The 20,633-nt window shown below is 41.0% G+C and overlaps 1 protein-coding gene across 2 annotated transcripts in view; it reads left to right on the top strand.

Annotated features, from left to right (window-relative positions):
* The window catches only part of SLC5A1 (solute carrier family 5 member 1), a 76,719-nt gene that overhangs the window by 7,196 nt on the left and 48,890 nt on the right, over positions 1-20,633 (top strand). The window lies entirely within an intron of this gene.

Genomic DNA, 20,633 nt, shown 5'->3' with positions numbered 1-20,633 from the left:
AATGTGGAACAAAATTCTAACTCACAAAAAAAGACCAGACTTACTGCCCTGACAGAGACTGGAGAAACCCCAAGAGTATGGCCCCCAGACACCCTTTTAGTTCAGTAATAAAGGGTCTCCTGAGGTTCACCCTTCATTCAAAGATTAGACAGGCCCATAAAACAAAACGAGACTAAAGGGTCATACCATCCCAGGGGCAAGGACTAGAAGGCAGGAGGGGCACAGGAAAGCTGGTAATAGGGAACCCAAGATTGAGAAGGGAGAGTGTTGACATGTCATGGAGTTGTTAAGAAATGTCATAAAACAATATGTGTACTAAATGTTTAATGAGAAGCTAGTTTGTTCTGTAAACCTTCATCTAAAGTACAATTAAAAAAAATTACCTTCCAGAGTTCTTATTAGGAATCCCTAGGTGGTGTAAATGGTTAAGCTCTCTCTTGACTACTAGCTGAAAGGTTGGTAGTTAGAACCCACCCAGGGGTGCCTCGGAAGATAGGCCTGGTGATCTGCTTCCAAAAGGTCACAGCACTGAAAACTCTACGGAGCAGTTCTAATTCGATGGCAAAGAACATCAACAACAGGGTTCTTATGAAAAGTGGAGACAACATATCTGGTGGGAAAAACAATAGTCAGCTCTTTTGCTTATATTTTAAACCCCACAGAGGAGGGACTTTCTTAGTTCTATCTCCAGAGCCTAATGTAGTGCCTGATATATAGGAAAACAACCAGTTGGAGAATTGATTTTGACTCACGGAGACCCCATGTGAGTGAGAGTAGAACTGTGATCTGCAGGGTTTCAATGGCTGATTTTTGGGGGAAGTAGCTCACCAGGTCTACCTTTTGAGGTGCTGCTGGGTGAACTCAAGCCTCCAACCTTTTGGTTAGTATTTTGTATATTTAAAAGGCATTTTTTCTTGATACTTGTATGTGGGCAGACACTTTCCCAATCAAATGACATGTGCTTGGGAGGTCATGTCAATAGGTCTCTAACTGGTTTATAATTCAGTCCAATGACTTTTTTTTTTTTTATGGTAGAAGTATATACAACAACACATCTGCCAATTCAACATATTTTACATATACAGTTCAATGACATTGGTTATGTGTATCATGTTGTGCAACTATCACCATTACCCATCCAAATTTTTCCATCACCACCAACAATCGAATGACCATTTAGATCCAAAGTTCTTACTAAGGCAACTGGTTGACTAACTTGGCCAGGTTGTGCACTCCCTTGGGCATAAGATACAGGTGAGACTGGCTGGTGAAAGAAGGGGTAATGAAACATACGTACAGAGAAGGGAGTGACAGTTGTGAGTTGGTTGGAGGAAGAGAAACAAGAAAGTAGACTGTTACGTCATAGTATGTGCAGCACAAAGAGAAATTACCAGGAAACAGTGCCACATCTTTCAGTTGGCCTGTAACCAGCTATTTTGGGATGAATTTTAATAACCTGCACCTTCACAGTTGCTTAGGCTATTCACGAAATCATTTCTGTTTGATCCTTAAAGTTACCAAGAACACTGGGCTGATGTTGATTTCTGTGAAGGGTCCCACATGGTAGCTGTCCTGACCCCTTATGTGTGTAGAGGCGTTCATAGCTGGATACCTTCTTTCTCGTTTCATGCCTGGGCCTTTTGCCTTTTCATGGTTTGGATTTTGGTACTTTCCTAAAGGTTGATGTTGAAGAGACAGCTCTGATCCCAACATTCAAGATAAGCCTGGGTCGTCCCCTAGAGCTGTACTGTCCAATATGGTGGCCACTCACCACATTGACTATTAAATTAAAATTAAATAAAATTTAAAATTCCGTTTCTTAGTCACACTAGCTGCATTTCAATTGCTCGATAGCCACATGTGGGTTGTGGCTACCATATTGGACAGCACAGATCTAGAACATTTCCATCACCATAGAAAGTTATATTGGGCAGTACCACCCTACAGATTTCAGAGCCAAGCCTGGTATGAAATTCCACTAGACTTGAGATTCGCTGACTTAGAGAGCTGAACAGGACCTTGAAGTTCACTTTAATTTCCTGCTCATCCAGGCTTTAGCTCCCCTATAGTAAGTCTGCGAAGTGCTATGTGGCTTCAGTCTGCACCCAGCCTCCTTCTCCCCACAACTCTGATAGGAAACTCACTACTTTCAAGATAAAGCATTCCATTTTCAGATAGCTTTTTTCGCTTTCTGTTGCTGTAATCAAGATGAAATTACATCTCTTTAAGTAAAATTCCTAGGTAGGGCTGATTAATTTGGGGTAAGACCTCAACTTCCAATCTCTGGGTTTTGGAGAAGCAGGGACAGGAGAGGCATGGAGCAGAACCACCCTTGGGAGATACTCATATTGGGCTATGCCGGGGAACACATCACATTTTAACCAGAGATGATCTTTCTTCCCAGTAGTGCCCAGGTCCAGATCTGGGTTGAGGGTTGTTGATGAGAGAGATTAACCCCACCCAAAGCAGTTAGGGTTCAGTGATTCATGTGGGGTTTCCCTGGATATCCTTATGTATGTCTCAGTACTGAATTATTCTGACCAACGAAGAAACATGACATCGTTCTTCTTTTGTGCATAATTAACTGCTTCCTTGACAAGATGCAATTGGACTCTTACTTCTCCAACAATAGTTTGCATTTAATGCTTCTGGAGATTTACATATGTGGTTTCTAAACCTATCCAAGTATTGCTATGCTTTCTAAATATACAGATTCCTGGGCCTCACTCCAGACCTACTAAATAAAAAATTTTGGAAGTGAGTTCTGGGAGTTTGCATTTTTAAAAGCTTCTCAGATGTGTTTGATGATCAACCAGGTTTGGGGATCACTGGTTTGGGTAAACTCTTACCTGTCTGGTCAGATTTACTGAGAACATCACCTCTGACAGGGATACTGGGGAAGGAATTCTTGAATGGGGAAGGAATTCTTGAATGGGGAAGTAGCCTCTAAATCCCTTCCAAGTATGAGAATGCTCTAATTCTAGAAAATTCTGTAATAGAATAAGCATAAGCTTCGAAGTCAAAAGGTCTGTCCTGCCATATTTACTAGTTGTGTGACTTTGGGCAAATCAGTGAACCTCCCTGTTTTAGTGTGCTAGGGCTGCCTTTTTAGGGCTGCCATGGCAGAAATACCACAAGTGGGTAGCTTTAAAGAATAGAGATGTATTTTTTCATAGTTCTGAAGGCTTAAAGTCCAAACCACGTTCTCAGTCATGTCGATTCCTTTTAAGGGCTTCTCTCCTAGTTTCTGGTGACTGGTATCAATCCTTGGCATTCCTTGGCATCTACCTTTTCCCCTGTGTGTGCCTCTGTGTCTGTCTTGCTCTTTTTATAACTCAGAAGTGATCAGATTTAGGACCCACTCTACTGATGTGGCTTCATTAGCATAACAAGAGGAAACCCTATTTCCAAAGAGGTTCATACCAACAGGTACTGGGGCCAGGACTTCAATACATATTTTCAGGGAAGAATTCAATCTGTAACACTCTCTGAGCCTCAATCTCCACTGCTATAAAACAGGAGACTAAGGTTTCCTGTAAGGATTAAATGAGATATGTATGTACATCTCTTAGCACTGCACCTGTTAGGAAGTGGAGGGCTATCCATGATATCAATGTGACGCCCAGTGAGAATTTGTCATGGTGCGTGGCACTTAGTGGTAGTCAGTAAATGGGTGCTATTGCCTAAGTGAAACTATTGCTGATGCTTCACTTAAATTGAACCCTCTGATTGATCATGTAAATAAATTAACATGATTTATGTATTTATTTATACTACTGCAAACCGTCAACTCCAGTCACACATGATCCCATTTTAACATCTCTGAAATTGGGCTGTGTCTTAATATCAGTGGCCTGACATAGTATAGGTGGCACTGTTTTTTTCTTTTTTAGCAATACATGGCATGTCTTATAATAGTGAGCATCTTAAATTCAATAAAGGATGGTTATATTCTAAAGTAGTGGTGTTTAAACTATGTTCACTACAACCCTTGGGCTTGGCAAAAATGTCTCAGGGGACACTCCTGTCCCCCCAGAGCAGTCTGATTTTTATTTGTTTTATTTTATGTAAGTGAAGCCTGTGAAGACTTTGTTTGAGAACAAAGTTCTGCTGGCTTACAAAATGTAAAAAACTGCTAATTTATAAATTAGCTTTCATTCTAAAATTTAAAAATGGTTTTAAAACATTGACAGCACACACTCAAAGGAAGGAGTTAAAGGATAACCCCTGCTTTCAAGAAAATCCGAATCTAAGTAATTTCCCTCCAAAGTGAAAAAATATTGTTAACCACATCAGAATGATACTTCTAAACTCCCCTTTGTAATAAAATACAAGGTCAGTTTAAGCCTGATGTTGGTCTCTAAGGTCATAATCAGAATCTCAGTTCTCAACTGTCTTGGCCCAAGGAGGGCATCACAGGGGCTGGCTGCGCAGAAACCTTCCTCCAAGACCCTTTTGCCACTCCATCTACTTCTAGACAGCTAAGCCCTGGTGCTTTGTGCTGCAGGAGGTGTGAGCAGCCAGAGAAGCTACTGGAAGAGCATCCTGGGGGGATTGATTTCTATTTATTTACTTTTTTATTGTGGTAAGTACAAACATAACAGAAAATTTGCCATGTCAACATTTTTTACACCCACTCTTCAGTGACATTAATTACATTCGTCATGCTGTGCATCCATCACCACTATCCAACTCCACATTTTTCCACCACCCTTAACAGAAGCTCATTCCCTGTCGCCCCAAAGCCATGAGTCCCTGTTTCCCTCTCCCTCTTGCACCTGGTAACTGCTAATCAACTTCAGTCTCCGTACATTTGCCTGTTTTAGATATTTCATATAAGTGGGATCATACAACATTTATCCTTATGTGACTGACATATTTTACTCAGCATAATGTTTTCATCGTTGCCCCATATTGTAGCATGCATCTGTAATTCATTTCTCTTTACGACAGAGTAATGTTCCATTGTATGTATGTACCACATTTTTGTTTATCCATTTCAGGAGAGGAGGAGTCGGGCTGACCCTGTGTTGATACACCTGAGGCGGGGGGAAGGGGGGCGTGTGAGGAACTGGGGAGAAAAGCAGGAGGAAGTCAGAGTTCTTAAAGTCTGAAAACAGACTGGACAGAGGAGAGGCCTGTTTAGGGGCACCCTGTGGTTTGGGCACTTCGAAAGGAGCAGTTAGGACCAGTGAAGTTCCAGGAACTCTGAGGAAAAAAAATGATGTCTTTTCTAAAAAAGCAATGAGTCGAGAGAGAGAAAAATAGTTTAGGATAAAATTGCAGGATGATCGGGGAGGAGGTACAAGGACTCAGGGCTGGGTTACAAGAGGCGTCAGCTTACACAGGACTGGCACCCCCAGGAACCTCAGTCACGCTTGAGGCAAGCCAAGCAAACATGAAACCTTATGCAATTGTGGGCTGGTTGGTGGCCCGGGATTCCATTTCTCTGTGGCACCCTGGCTTGGCACCTTGAGCTAACAGCTGTCAGTGTGCTGTGTTGCAATGATTATGTGGGATGTGGGAAATGTGAAAGCAGGAAGGCTGTGAAGCTCAGGGGCTGAGCTTCGAAGAGGAAATTCCCTACTCCTTGGCTAGTGGCAGTATAAATTACTTAGAGAGGTGGGGCCCCAGGTACACAGCCCAGTGGAGGCCTCTTCCTTTGCAGGAAAGTTTGGCCATGCATTCTGGGACCATTAGCTGGCTCCTTGGGTTTTACGGGAACAGCAGGATACAACAGGCTGAACCAACACAGACAAGCCCCTTCAATTCAGAAGTAAGCATTCCAAAGGTCAGGGAGTAGGAACCTGACAAGAAGCCAAAGGACTTGGCTTGTCCCAGCTCTGTGACATACCCAGAAAACTTACAGCAAATTATTAACCTCTCAGAGTCTCCTCTGTAATGTGAATCGGGATCTCATTGGCTCTTCCAGGACTGAGATTCTAAGATTTTCTGCCACAGAGGAGGGAGGGAGCAAAGGAGAAATAGGTGTGGACATTGCAGTGCATCGCCAGCGAGGGCCTTGATGATGGAATGCTTGTGCGTTTCTCAAAAGTCACAGGTTCTTTCCTTTATTATTACAGGATCATCAGAGAGGAGTATATCATAGTGGTTTAGGGCAAAGTTTGGAAACTTTTTTCTGTAAAGGCAAACCAAAACCAAACCCAGTGCCGTCGAGTCGATTCCGACTCATAACAACCCTATAGGACAGAGTAGAACTGCCCCATAGAGTTTCCAAGGAGTGCCTGGCAGATTTGAACTGCTGACCCTCTTGTTAGCAGCCGTAGCACTTAACCACTACACCACCAGGGATTCCTTCTGTAAAGGAGCAGATAGTAAATATTTTTGGCTTTGCAAGCTCTGTGGTATCTGTCACAATTACTTGACTTGCCACTGTAGTGAGAAAGCAGTGATAGACAATGCATAAATGAACGGGAGTGGCTGTGTTCCAATAAAACTTTGTTTATAGAAGCAGAGAGTGGGTCAGATTTGGCCCAAGGGTCATAATTTGCTGACCCCTTGTTTAGGCCTGGGCTTTGGAGTCAGATTGCTTGGATTTGGATCCAGGCTCTGCCCCTTACTAGCTGTGTGACCCTTGGTGAGTTACTAAGCTTGCGATTGTGAGGATATATGCACAGTGCTCAGAACAGTGCCTGGCACACAGAAGATTCAGGTTTAGCTCTTGTCTTTTTTTCAGCTGGAACCTTTTGGAGGACTTTCACATTGCTTATCTGATTGAATCCTAAGTGATAAATACTGCAAAGAAGATGATTAGTCCCATAGGTTGCCCAAGTTCATAGAAGATAATAAGAGAGCTAGGACTACCTCTGTTCTTCTGGCTATTTTGGTCTCTTACTTCTTGTCCTTTCAGATGGAAATTTATGAGGTTAACAGCTGTGGTGTACAGGTTGATCTGAAAACTAAGAAATTCTTCTGTTTAGAGCTGACCAGAGACTGTGATGGAGCCTTGGTGGCACAGTGGCTAAGAGCTTGGCTGCTAATCAAAAGGTCAACAGTTTGAATCCACTAGCTGCTCCTTGGAAACCTTATGGGGCAGTTCAACTCTGTCCTGTAAGGTCGCTATTAGTCAGAATAGACTTGAAGGCGATAGGTTGTTTTTTTTGGGGGGGGCGGGGTAGAGATCCTGATGGAAATTGTCCCTGGGGAAAGAGGGCAACTTTTTAAACTTCTTGAACTCTCTCGAGTAAAATGGATTTTATTTTATTTTTAAGTCTCTAAAACCTAGTGATCAGATCAAAGTTCAGCAACTTATGAGACCACCAGAATGGCCAAAGGGAGTCCTGGAAGAGCCCACAGGCCTAAGACATAGGTGGAGTTCATGGATCAGAGAGGAAGAGAGGGAACCGAGCAAATGGACCCAGGAGAGGCAGGGAGTACACCAAGAGAGCGATCCCTGGGAAGAGGTGACAGGGAAGAAAGACAAGACCTTGGGCCTTCATGAGCATGGGTGCAAGTGAGTGCTGGCTCCTCTGACCAACTCCAGTTGGTCCTCTCTCCCTGCCCTGTATTCTCATTCATTCTGGTGACACAGCAGGGGGGCTGAGCCTCTATTTGTCTTAATCTTCTTTTTTTTTTGATTCCCCACAACAACTAGTCCCGGACTTTGCATGTAGTAGGCACTTGACAAACATTTGCTAATTTTGTTTTTATAGTTCTTTTTATTTTATTTTTTGTTGGTTTTGAGAATATATACAGCAGAACATACAATTCAACAATATATACATGTACAATTCAGTGACTTGATTGCATTCTTCAAGTTGTACAACCATTTTCATCCTCCTTTTCCAAATTGTTCCTCCACCATTAGCATAAAATCACTGCTCCCTAAGTTTCCTATCTAGTCTTTTGGAGTTACTGTTGTCAGTTTGATCCCATATAAACAGTACTTAAAAGGGCACAATGCTCAAGACAGATATTCTTTACCTGTTAAGGTACACTGTTGTAGCTTATCAATGGCGTTAAAGGCTTCAGAGGGTGTTTTTGGTTTAAAGGTTAAAGATTATCTCAGGGCGGTAGTTTTGGGGGTTCATCGAGCCTCTATGGCTCCAGAAAATCTGGATCCCATGAGAATTTGAAAATCTCTTCTGCATTTTCTCCCTTTTGATCAGGATTCTTGTATAGACTCTTTGATCAAAATGTTCACTAATGGCAGTTGGTCACCATCCAGTTCTTGTGGTCTCATGGCCATTGTTTGTGGAGGCAATTAGCCACATGTTCCATTTCCTCTTCCTATTCCTGACTTTTCTTCTTCCTCTGTTGCTTCAGGTGAATAGAGACCAATTGTTGTGCCTTGAATGGCCGCTTGCAAGCTTTTGAGAATTCAAGCACTATGTAACGAACTAGGAAGTAGAACAGAAGCACTAAACGCGATACTAGGCCAAGTAACTGAGATTCCTCGTGAAACCATGACTCTGTATCTCCAAACCAAGAAACCAAATCCCATGAGATATTTAGTTGTATGTAAGTAGCCTCAGCAGCTGTTCTTTCTCTCTTTTGTTGTTGTTGTAATATTTGCTAAATTAAAGAAATGAGAGGGGAGAGAGGGGCATGTCCACAGACCCTTATGCCTGGCCCTAATCAGAGTGGCTATTTTCAGCCCACACTGGAGCCCTTGGTAAGGTTTGATGTGGCCATGCTTCCTTACTATCTCAGGACTTTTGGTGCTTCTCAGCTTGAGGGAAGTTTTCGTAAAACTTGGCAGTACCCATAGATAAGGATCTTCTTTGTGGTGAGAATTTCTTGCTTAGCAAGTGAGTTCCTGCCTTACTCTTGAACGATCTGTTCCCTCCTTTTCTTCTTCTTTTCCTTCTCCTCTTCCTTTTACTCCTCCTCCTCCTCTCCCACCTACTTCTCCTTTTATTCTTTCTCCTCCTCCTGGTTCTCTTTCTTCTTCTTTTATGCCTTCTTCTTTTTCTCTTTCTTCTTCTCTCTCTTTTTTCTTCTCCCTCTTTTTTCTTCTCCACCTCTCACTCCCACTCATCCTTCTCCCCCCTTCTTTTTTTGGCAGAGCCATTTCCCTCCTAATGTTCATGGTGTAGTCTCTTCTGAGGAGCTTCTCTGATTAATGCCCAGCCGCTTGTCACCCCGTGTATTCTTTGTGCTTCTAGGCATCTAACAGTTTAGCACCTCGCAGACAGAGAAAAGAAAAAATGAAATACAATCAATATTCCTACTTGGTTGAAGTCAGAAGAGAGCTGAAACTATCAGCTAAAATGAAGCCTTTGGATTGTCCACATTAGAAGTATATTTGGACTTTGCCTGTCTACCACTGGCATGGCAAATTGAGGCAGCTGCAACTCTGTGTATTTTTTTGGGTAAACTGTATTAGGGGTGTGATTTAGAGTTAAGAGCATGATCTCTGAAGCCAGGTTATCTTGGTTTGAACCCCACCTCCACCAGCTCCTAGCTTTGTGGCCTTGGGTGAGTTACTTAAGCTCTCTGTGCCTCTGTTTCTTCAACTGCAAAACAGAATCACAGCACTTACCCTTTGAAGACTAAATTAATACAAATAGGTAGCATTATTTGGAAATGTTTCTCCATTAAGTGTGGTCTCTGCACATTACTGTAGATTGTAAGAATATCTGTACAGCAGTCCTCTTCTACTCTTACACTTTGAAGGTGAGATACTGAAAACTTGAAGATGGTTCATTTAATGTATTTGGTAAGAAATCGTTGTAAAGGAGCTGGATCCTAAGCCTGCAAAACACATGTTGTAGAGACTTAAGAAGAAGACAAGAAATGTAAAGAGAAGTTAAGAAATGTGAAGAACAAATTAGTAGGGCTTGGTGATTGACAGGATGAGGAAGGTTGTAGAAAATGATAAAAAAAAAAACACTAAACCCAGTGAAAAAAAGCACTAAGTACTTAAAATTTCAAGTCTGAATGTCATGGATGAATGAACAAAATTTTCAGAGAAAAATAGGTAATGAGGAGAAGGTGGCTCTTGTCCACATTGAGTATAGCATGGGTCAATCATAGAGTAGAAGTGGGAAGGCCGTTAAGTGATCACAACAGAACAAGGAAACGATGAGATTTGTTATCTAAAACATAAATAAATTCAAGACTCATATTGGATAATACATGAGGAGTAATCAATGCTGCAAAATGTTTTAGAAAAACCAAGAATGATGATAGACAATAACAATATATTTTAGATTTCTGAGGTTACTTTTGAACTTTGAAAATTTTAATGTAAATAGAAGGGTGAGAAATAGGCTAGAGGATTATTATTGCTCTTACCAAAAGTCTTTTTATTCATGTATGTTTTCTCCCTCACCTATATAAAATACTACCAATAATAGATATCACCTTAAATCTTAACCAGAGACCAGTAAACTTATTGCTAACTTTCTATTCACTAGATCATAATTATATATCAATGGTATGCTGAGAAACCTGGGTCTTTGGCCAAGGAAGCCAGAAAGTGGGAACTGTGGTATTCTCAATCAAGGCCCCCTCTCTGTAGCCAGTAATACGTGAACACTGAGAATGCGTCTGCAATTCAAACCCTATAAACACTCCAACCACAAATACAGCCTCAGCTTTGGATGACAGTTGTTTCGTCTTCTATGCTATGTTTATAGGCAAATGTTTCAAAGGTTCTCAGGGAATATCTCTTTCCCTTGATTTTCTAATGTGTAGTATAAGCTGGATTAGGCTTCCATCTTGTGGTCAATAGCATTTAACTCTTTATAAATGTTTTTAACATTGAGTATTCAGATTTGTGAAAAGTCAAGGATTTCTTAATTCCAGATGCGTCAACAAATTTTTTACTCTTGTAATCACTAAAACATTTTTCAGGTGTATTTGACCTAATTGGGTTGTTTAAGTGGTTTTCAGCTTCAAAATGTTCAAAGTCTTACGTAGACCAGTGGAACAGAATTGAGAACCCAGGTATAAATCCATTAAAAAAAGAAAGTTAATACATGTAAATCTCTTAGAACAGTATATAAACCTATTGCTGACAAGTCAATTCCAACTCAATTATATAGTTAGTACTATTCAAGGGTTTGCTGTTATTATTTCCATCATTATTGTTTATATCTCATCTCCAGATCTTTCACCTTAAACTGTTAATTCCATCATCTATCCATCTATCTGTTAATGCATTGCTATTCCTTCATTCAACAACTACCTGTTGATTCCATGGTCAGAATCTGTGTTAGGTGCTGTATGTATTGGAGACACACACATATTTGCACAAAACATATGTCAAATTATGAATAGTGGTGTTAAGAAAGAAATATATTGAGTCAAGAGAGGTGAGAGGGAGAGGGATCTTAACCTACATAGGAGGGTCCAACCAACCAACCAGTTGCCGTGGAGTTGATTCCAACTCATGGCAACCCCATGTGTGTCAGTGTAGAACTGTGTTCCATAGGGTTTTCAATGGCTGATTTTTAAGAAGTAGATCACAAGGCCTTTCATCCAAGTTGCCTCTGAGTGGACTCAAACCACCAATCTTTTGGTTAGCAGGCAAGCACATTAACCATTTGTACTATCCAGGGACTGACATAGGAGGGCCAGGGAAGGCCTTTCTGAGGATTGGATATTTAGGCTGAGACTGAAAAGATTAGAAGGAACCAGCCAGTAAATAAAGATTGGGGGATGTGCACTCCAAGCAGATGGAACAGAATAGGCAAAGGCCCTAGAGTGGGAAGGAGCTTGAAGTATTTGAGGAACTGAGAGGGAGCCCATGTAGGGGGGAGATAGTGCATTTGGACCGGATCCCTCAGTTCAGGGACCCCGAGTTGTTGATGGTCCCAAAGACAGGCCCATCTGGATTGGTGGGAGGGGAGATCTCCAGCACCCTTGACCTATAAATGCTAACAGAGGACCTCACCTGCCTTTTGTGCCAAAAACACTAGCTTTGGCTGTGGTTTCTTATCCTTCCCCTTTGATTCTTTGATAGAGGAGAGGCTATCTGTGAAGATAATGAATGAAAGACAACAATTATTCATGAGGGAGATGAGCTGTCAAAGAGTAAGTAGGGATTATGATGCCTCTGGAGCAAGGACTGAGTAAATATTTACCAGAAAAAAAAAATTTTTTTTTTTTTAAGAAATGAAATATTCTGAATATATGAGCCCCATGTTGTCTCTGTCTCAATCCAGGATGTGAGATATCTGAGAGAATGGCAAGGGTCAAAGGTTGAATCTCTCTAAACTTCCCCATCTGAAAGAGCTTACTAAGGGAATAGAGAGGCTAACCAAGATGAAAGACAAGCACCTGAGAGAATGAGGGAGGACCCTGAAGCGAAAGCATGGTGCAGATGAGCGCATGAATGAATTGATGAGATGGGTAAGTGGTCTGACCCACTGTGCCCCTCCAGGGAAGTTCAGAAGAGAATGTTCAGGTGGCGGGGGCAGGGGGAAGGAAAGTCACTGTGGGGCTATGTCTCACATCCCCTCTCCCCCAGAGACTTCAGACGCATTTGGTTTGGGTATCTCTGGCGAGTCATTTCATGCTCACCTCTAAGCCTCCTTCTTCTCATGTGTAAGATGAAGATAAGAATAATACATACCTCACAGGACTGTTGTGAGCATTAAATAAGATAAAATGAATGAAGTGCTTGGCCCAACTTTTGGTCCAAAGGAGGCCCTGTGAAAACTAGTGTTCCTCTCTCCCTGGAGGGTGTAGTACCTAGACTGGCAGCATCAGCAAGACCTGGACTCTTGTTAGAAATGCACATTTTCCAGCCCCAATCCAGACCACCTATTCAGAGACTCTAGGGGTGGGGTCTGGCAATTTGAGTTTTAACAAGCCCTTCAGGTGATTTTGATTAGGTTTGCCAGACTTAGCAAATAAAAATATGGTACCCTCAGTTAAATTAGAATTTCAGATAAACAATAAATACTTATTTTTATGTAAGTATGTCCTATGCAGTAGTTGGAATATGTTATTGTTGTTGTCAGTTGCTGACTTTGATTCTGACTCATGGTGACCCAAGTGTTACAGAGTAGGCTATAATCTTAAAGGAAGCAGATTGCCAGGGCTTTTCTTCCCTGGTACCTCTGGGTGCGATCGAACCACCAACCTTTAGGCTAGCAGTCAAGGGCAAACCATTTGCACCACCTAGGGACCTTGTACTTGGGACATACTTATACTGAAAAAACGTTCACCGTTTACCTGACGTTTGGATTTAACTGGGCATTGTGTATTTTAACTCCAGATTCTAACGTATGCTAAAGTTTGAAAACCACTTGTCCAGGATCTCCTAAGGGAGGCCCCTAGTACAACCCAGAGGAGTGAAGAGAGGGCTTGGGATGTCCTGCTATCATTCTTTAAAGGGGAGGACAATAGCAGGGACCAGGAAGCCACTTCCAGAGCTCTTGACATGCTGGCTATTACATGGTCCATTAACAAAGAAAGTAGTTTCCTAAAATTAGCTGAGTGCATTTTCCATTCAAGCTGTGATGATCTTGCTCTCTCAAAGAGAAAACGACCACTCTGTCTCTTTCAGGAAATTCAGGGCATTCTATAAAGACACCAGCGTGCAAAAGCACTGTCAATGTTTCTTCAGAAAAGCACGCATTTGGGGGGCAAGATTTTCTTATAGGCTTCTCACGTTTGTCACCCGATTTAAGCCTGATAACATCCTAGGGAGTTAGGTTAGGAGGGATTCTTTTCCTTGGTTTATAGTGGAGAAACTGAGGTGCAAGACAGTTACTTACTCAAAGTCACATAGTATGTGACAGGATTAGAATCAGATTGGAAAGCTCCCAGTATGCTTAGAAAAAGGGAGGGGTCCATTCTTTAAAGCATGGTTATTGATGCAAGCTACTTTTTCCAAATCCATTAGCTCCCTTTGATTGGGAAGCCAAGAGGACACATACAGTCATTTGTCCACTGCTTTGGGAAATTCTTGATTCCTCGGTGGCCCTCAGTGTGCAATATGCTGTCTTACTTTTTTTTTTTTTTACTGTTGTTTTCTTTTTCTTCATTTTAAATTGAACTTTAGACGAAGGTTTACAGAACAAACTAGTTTCTCATCAAACAGTCAGCACACACATTGTTCTATGACATTGGGTAACAACACAATGACATGGCAACACTCTCCCTTCTCAATCCTGTGTTCCCCATTACCAGCTTTCCTGTTCCCTCCTGCCTTCCAGTCCCTGCCCCAAGACTGGTGAGCCCCTTCAATCTTGCTTTGTTCCATGGGCCTGTTCAACCTTTGGCTGAAGGGTGAGCCTCAGGAGTGACTTCATTACTGAGCTGAAAGGGTGTGGGCCATACTCTCAGGGTTTCTCCAGTCTCTGTCAGGCCAGCAAGTCTGGTCTTTCTTTTTGAGTTAGAATTTTGTTCTACATTTTTCTCCAGCTGTGTTCGGGACCCTCTATTGTGATCCCTGTCAGAGCAGTCAGTGGTGACAGCCGGGCACCATCTAGTTGTACTGGACTCAGTCTTGGGGAGGCTGTGGTAGGTGTGGTCCATTAGTCCTTTGGACTAATCTTTACCTTGTATCTTTAGTTTTCTTCATTCTCCCTTGCTCCTGAAGGGATGAGACCAGTGGATTATCTTAGGTGGTCGCTCACAGGCTTTTAAGACCCTGGACCTTACTCACCAAAGTAGAATGTAGAACATATTCTTTATAAACTCTATTATGCCAGTTTAGCTAGATGTTCCCTGAGACCATGATCCCCACAGCCCTCAGCCCAGCATTTCGGTCTCTCAGGGACTTTGGATGTGTCTATGAAGCTACCATGGCCTTGCCTTGTACAAGTTGTGCTGGCTTCCCCAGTATTGTGTACTGTCTTATCCCTCACCAAAGTTGATCTACTCTTAGGGCTGAGAAAGATGTCTGGGTTAGTGATGCAACGTGGGGCTCTGGAACTGAACAACACTAACCTGAAGCCTTTGGAGGCAATCGAACAATGCTGGCACCATTAACCTCTCAATTCTGTCTCCACCAATCCACAAAGCCAATGAGGTTTCTGGAACAGCACCTCATTCAAACAATTTCATCCATCCAAATACAATTTGGAAATTAGAGTGGTTTTCTTAGGGAAGCAATGTTAATAAACCTCCCTCCCTGCACCAAGCACACATATGTTTTTCTCCCAAGGTTTCTTTTGATGAAGCTTATCTTATGGAGCTTGAGTATTGTTGGTTGTAGTTTGTATCCTGTTAATGGCATGTATTAGGGCCTCTAGAATTGATCCTATTTTTTCTTTTATGAACTTCTTGGTTTTTGGCTTTATATTTAGGCCTTTGATCCATTTTGAATTAATTTTTGTATATGGTGTGAAGTATGTGTCCTGTTTCATTTTTTTTGCAGATGGACATCAGGTTTGCCAGCATAATTTGTTAAAAAGACTGCCTTTTCCCCATCTGATGGACTTTGGGCCCTTGTTGAAGATCAGGTGACCATAGGTGGATGTATTTACATCTGGTTTCTGTTCCATTGGTCAATGGATCTGTCATTGTACCAGTACCAGGTTGTTTTGACTACTGTAGCTGTATAGTATGTTCTGAGATCAGGGAGTGTGAGTTCTCCTACTTTATTCTTCTTCTTTAATAGTGATTTACTTATCTGGGGCTTCTGCCCTTTCCATATAAAGTTGGTGATAAGTTTTTCCATCTCTTTAAAGAATGTTGTTGGTATTTGGATCGGATTGCATTGTATTTGTAAATCGCTTTGGGTAGAATTTGTCTTACATTTCTTAGGGTATGAAAGTAAAGATAAAGTTAATGTGTGAACTTGAATCACTTTCTTCCTTTGAGCTATGAATTTTTTTTTTTTTAAATCTGGAAATGACAAATTTAACCTAATTGTTTCCAAGGTAATTCCAGGTCTAATATCAGATAAGCTGGGCTAAGATACCTGTTTTTTATTTCCTGTTGCACTGAACATAATTTCAGTTAGTACTAAGTGACATTTTCATACCTTTTTCTACATACCCCCCCAAAAACAAACACGTAATTTACCTGCATGCTTTGTTCTTACTCCTCAGCCTCTGCAAATGAACCTGAGATAGCTCTAGAATTGTCCTATATTGTTAAAGGCTTTAAAGAATTGTGTTCTGGTTATAAAAATTATGCAAACTCAGTGTGGAAAATTTGGAAAAGTATGAAAAGAAACACTGTTTTCTCTTCCAGATATAACCACTGTTAACTGTGGGTATATTTTAATCAATTTATATATACATATATGTACACATTTGTTATCGTTAGGTGCCGTTGAGTTGATTCTGACTCATAACGACACTATGTACAACAGAACTAAACACTGTCTAGCTCTGCATCATCCTCACAATTGTTGCTATGTTTAAGCCCATGGTTGCAGCCACAGTGTCAATCCAGCTCATTGAGGGTCTTCTTCTTTTACACTGACCCTCTACTTTAACGAGCATGACATCCTTCTGCAGGGACAGGTCCCTCCTAATAACATGTCCAAAGTACATGAGATGAAGTCTCACCATCCTTGCTTCTAAGGAGCATTCTGGCTGTACTTTTTCCAAGTCAGATTTGTTCATTCTTCTGGCAGTCCATGCTGTATTCAATATTCTTTGCCAAGACTATAAATCAAAGGATCAATTCTTCTTTGGTCTCTCTTATCCATTGTCCAGTTTTCACATGAACATGAGGCAAGTAAAAATACCATGGCTTGGGTCAGGTTAGTCCTCAAAGTGATGTCTTTTCTTTTAACACTTTAAAGAGGTCTTTTGCGATAGATTTGCCCAATGTAATACGTCGTTTCATTTCTTAACTGCTGCTTCCATGGGCATTGACCGTGGATGCAAGTAAAATGAAATCCTTGACAACCTCAATATTTTCTCCATTTATCATGATGCTGCCTATTGGTCTGGTTCTGAGGATTTCTGCTCTCTTTATGTTAAGGTTCAATCCATACTGAAGGCTGTAGTCTTTGATCTTCATCAGCAAGTGCTTCAAGTCCTCTTCACTTTCAGCAAGAAAGTTTGTGTCATCTGCACATCACAGTTGTTAATGAGTCTTCCCCCAAACTTGATGTTGTGTTCTTCTTCATGTAGTCCAACTTCTCAGATTGTTTGCTCAGCATACAAATTGAATAATATGGTAAAAGGATACCACCCTGATGCACATCCATTCTATTTTAAACCACGTAGTATCCCCTTGTTCTGTTCAAATGACTGCCCCTTGGTCTATGCACAGGTTCCTCATGAGCACAATTAAGTGTCCTGGGATTACCATTCTATGTAATGTTATCCATAATTTGTTATGTTCCACATGGTCAAATTCCTTTACATAGTCAATAAAACATAGGTAAATATCTTTCTAGTATTCTCTGCTTTTAGCCAAGATCCATCTGACATAAGCAATGATAGCCCTTGTTCCATATCCTCTTCTAAGTTCAGCTTGAATTTCTGGCAGTTCCCTATTGATGTACTGCTGCAACTGCTTTTGAATGATTTTCAGCAAAATTTTACTTTGTGTGATATTAATAATATTATTAGATAATTTCTGTGTTCTATCACCTTTCTTTGGAATGGACGCAATTACGGATCTCTTCCAGTTGGTTGACCAAGAAGCTGTCTTCCAAATTCCTTGACATAGACTAGTGAGCACCTCCAGCACTGCATCAGTTTGTTGAAACATCTCAGTTGGTAGTCTGTCAATTCCAGGAGCTTTGCTTTTCGCCATTCCCTTCAGTGCAGCTTGAACTTCTTCCTTCTATTGATTCTTGATCATATCCTGTCTCCTAAAATAGTTGAAAGTCAAGCAGTTCTTTTTGATACAGTCTTCCTTTCATCATCTTTTGATGCTTCCTACGTTATTCAATATTTTCCCGTTAGAATCCTTCAATATTGCAACTTGGGGCTTGAATTTTTTCAGCTTGAGAAACGCTGAGTGTATTCTTCCCTTTTGGTTTTCTAACTCCAAGTCTTTGCACATTTCATGATAATATTTTTACTTTGTCTATTCAAGCTGCCCTTTGAAATCTTCCATTCAGCTCTTTCAGTTCATCATTTCTTCCATTTGCTTTAGCTACTCTGCATTCAAAAGCAAACTTCAGAGTCTCTTCTGACACTCATTTTGGTCTTTTCTTTCTTTCCTGTCTTTTTAATGAGCTTTTGCTTTCCTTAGGTATGATATCCTTGATGTCATCCCACAACTTGTCTGATCTTTGGTCATTAGTGTTCAATGATTAAAATCTGTTCTGGAGATGGTCTCTAAATTCAGAAAGAATATACTCAAGATCGTGTTTTGGCTCTCATGGACTTGCTGTAATTTTCCAGCTCCTGCTCACACTTGCATATGAGGAATTGATGGTCTTTTCCACAGTTGGCCTTGTTCTGACCGATGATATAGAGCTTCGCCATTGTCTGTTTCCACAGATGTAGTCAATTTGATACCTGTGTTTTCCATCCAGTGAGGTGCATGTGTACAGTTGCCATGTATGTTGTTGAAAAAAGATATTTGCAATGAAAAAGTCGTTGTTCTTGCAAAATTCTGTCATGTGATCTCCTGTGTCATATTTTCCAACTACCTGTCCTTTTTCATTTCCAGCTTTTGAATTCTGATCACCAGTAATTATCAATTCACCTTGATTGCATGTTCAATCAATTTCAGACTGGAGAAGTTGGTAAAATCTTTGATTTCTTAATCTTTGGCATTAATGGTTGGTGTGTAAATTTGAATAATAATGGCATTAACTGGTCTTCCTTGTAGGCTTATGACTATTTTCCTATCACTGACAGCATTGTACTTCAGGATAGATCTTGAAATGTTCTTTTTGACGATGAATACAATGACATTTCTCTTCAATTTGTAATTCCTGGCATAGTAGATCATATGATTATCTGATTCAAAATGGTTAATACTAGTCCTTTTCAGCTCACTAATGCCTAGGATATCAGTCTTTATGTGTTCCATGTCATTTTTGATGATTTCCAATTTTCCTAGATTCATACTTCATATGTTCCATGTTCTGAATATCAATGGATGTTTGCAGCTCTTTCTTCTCATTTTGAGTCATGCCACATCGGCAGTTGAAGATCCCAAAAGCATTACTCCATCCAAGTCATTAAGGCTGACTCTTCTTTGAGAAGGCAGCTCTTCCCCATTTGTATTTTGAATGCCTTCCAACTTGAGGGGCTCATCTTCTGGCACTATACCAGACAATGTTCTGCTACTGTTCATAAGATTTTCACTGGCCAATTTTTTCAGAAGTAGACTGCCAGGGTCTTCTTCCTAGTCTGTGTTAGTCTGGAAGCTCAGCTGAAATGGGTGACCCTGCTGACATTTGAAATACCAGCGGCATAGCTTCCAGCATCACAGCAACACACAGCCACCACAGTAGGACAAACTGACAGACATGTGGGTATAATTTACTATACATACATATATTTTCAAATAAGGCATATGAGTCCTTGGGTGGTGCAAATTGTTAGCACTAACCAGAAGATTGGAGGTTTGAGTCCATCCAGAGACATCTCAGAAGACACTTGGCAATCTACTTCCAAAAACACAACTATTGAAAATCATATGGAGCACAGCTCTATTCTGACACACATGGGGTCACCACGAGTTGCAGTTGACTCAACAGCAATTGTTTTTTGTTTTCTTATTGCATATTGGTTTGTGGGTTTTTTTTTTTTTTGACATTTTATTATGAGCATTTCACCATGTCATGACAAATTACTCAAGGCTATAATTTTTAATGGCTGCTTAATATTCTATTGCATGTATGTGCCTTAATTTATTCCATCATTTTGCTATTGTTGCACATTTATATTGTTTATAGTTTCCTCTATTGTATATAATGTGGCAATGAATTTTCTAACAAATGTCCTTATGTATAGATCTTTGCATCTCTGATGTACTTAAAATACAGCCCTGAAAGTAGGATTACATAGTGGAAGGTGCTGAACTTTTAAATGGTTTTGATCCATTCTGACAAACTGCTTTCCAGAAAGATCGTATAGATTTACATTTCTATCAGAAATATATGGAAGAACCTGTTTACTTGCAAACACCGAGTGTTATTGTTAAGAAGTTTGCATATTTGATGGACTAACCTACAAGGGGGTCAGATCCCATTTGTGGTCTTGTTCTTATTAACACTGAGCTTGCCAGTTACCATATGGATATCTCCGGGTGGTTCAGAATCTGTAGTATGCTCCACTGTCCTTATGGGCCCCTATGGACCCCTGAGAGGCCAGGCTGGTTGCCTCTTCCCAGGAAAGAGTGGCCCTTGGCCTGTCTCTGTGAAGAGTCTTGATTCCATGCAGCCAGTAGGAACAGGTGCAGCTCTAAGGCATTTGGCTGCCCTGACCCTATTGTTTCTCCCAGAGGAGCACCCAGTGATTTGATGTCACACACTCACTCCTTCAGCAGACCTTTACTGAAGGCTTGCCAAGTGCAAGGTAGGTCCTGTGCCAAGTGGAAGCTGAAGTGCTCTTTGAGGCTAGAAGACATTTGGGGGACAGAACTTGTGCAGAAGCAGTTACCAGTATGGGATGTGACATGCACCACAGGAGTGGAACAGACAACACATAGGGTAAGAATTAGAGAAAGAGGGGACTGCTCTGGATGGAGTCAGAGGAGAAGTGGAATTGGGCTTCATTTTTAGGTAGGTAGAGCTTGATGGAGAAGACGTTCCAAGCAGAGGGAAATGGGGTAAACAA

The sequence above is a fragment of the Loxodonta africana genome, chromosome 19, assembly GCF_030014295.1.
Source record: "Loxodonta africana isolate mLoxAfr1 chromosome 19, mLoxAfr1.hap2, whole genome shotgun sequence".
NCBI lineage: Eukaryota > Metazoa > Chordata > Mammalia > Proboscidea > Elephantidae > Loxodonta > Loxodonta africana.
The sequence above is the reverse complement of the archived record's forward strand: the minus strand, read 5'-3'. Positions and strand labels throughout refer to the sequence as shown.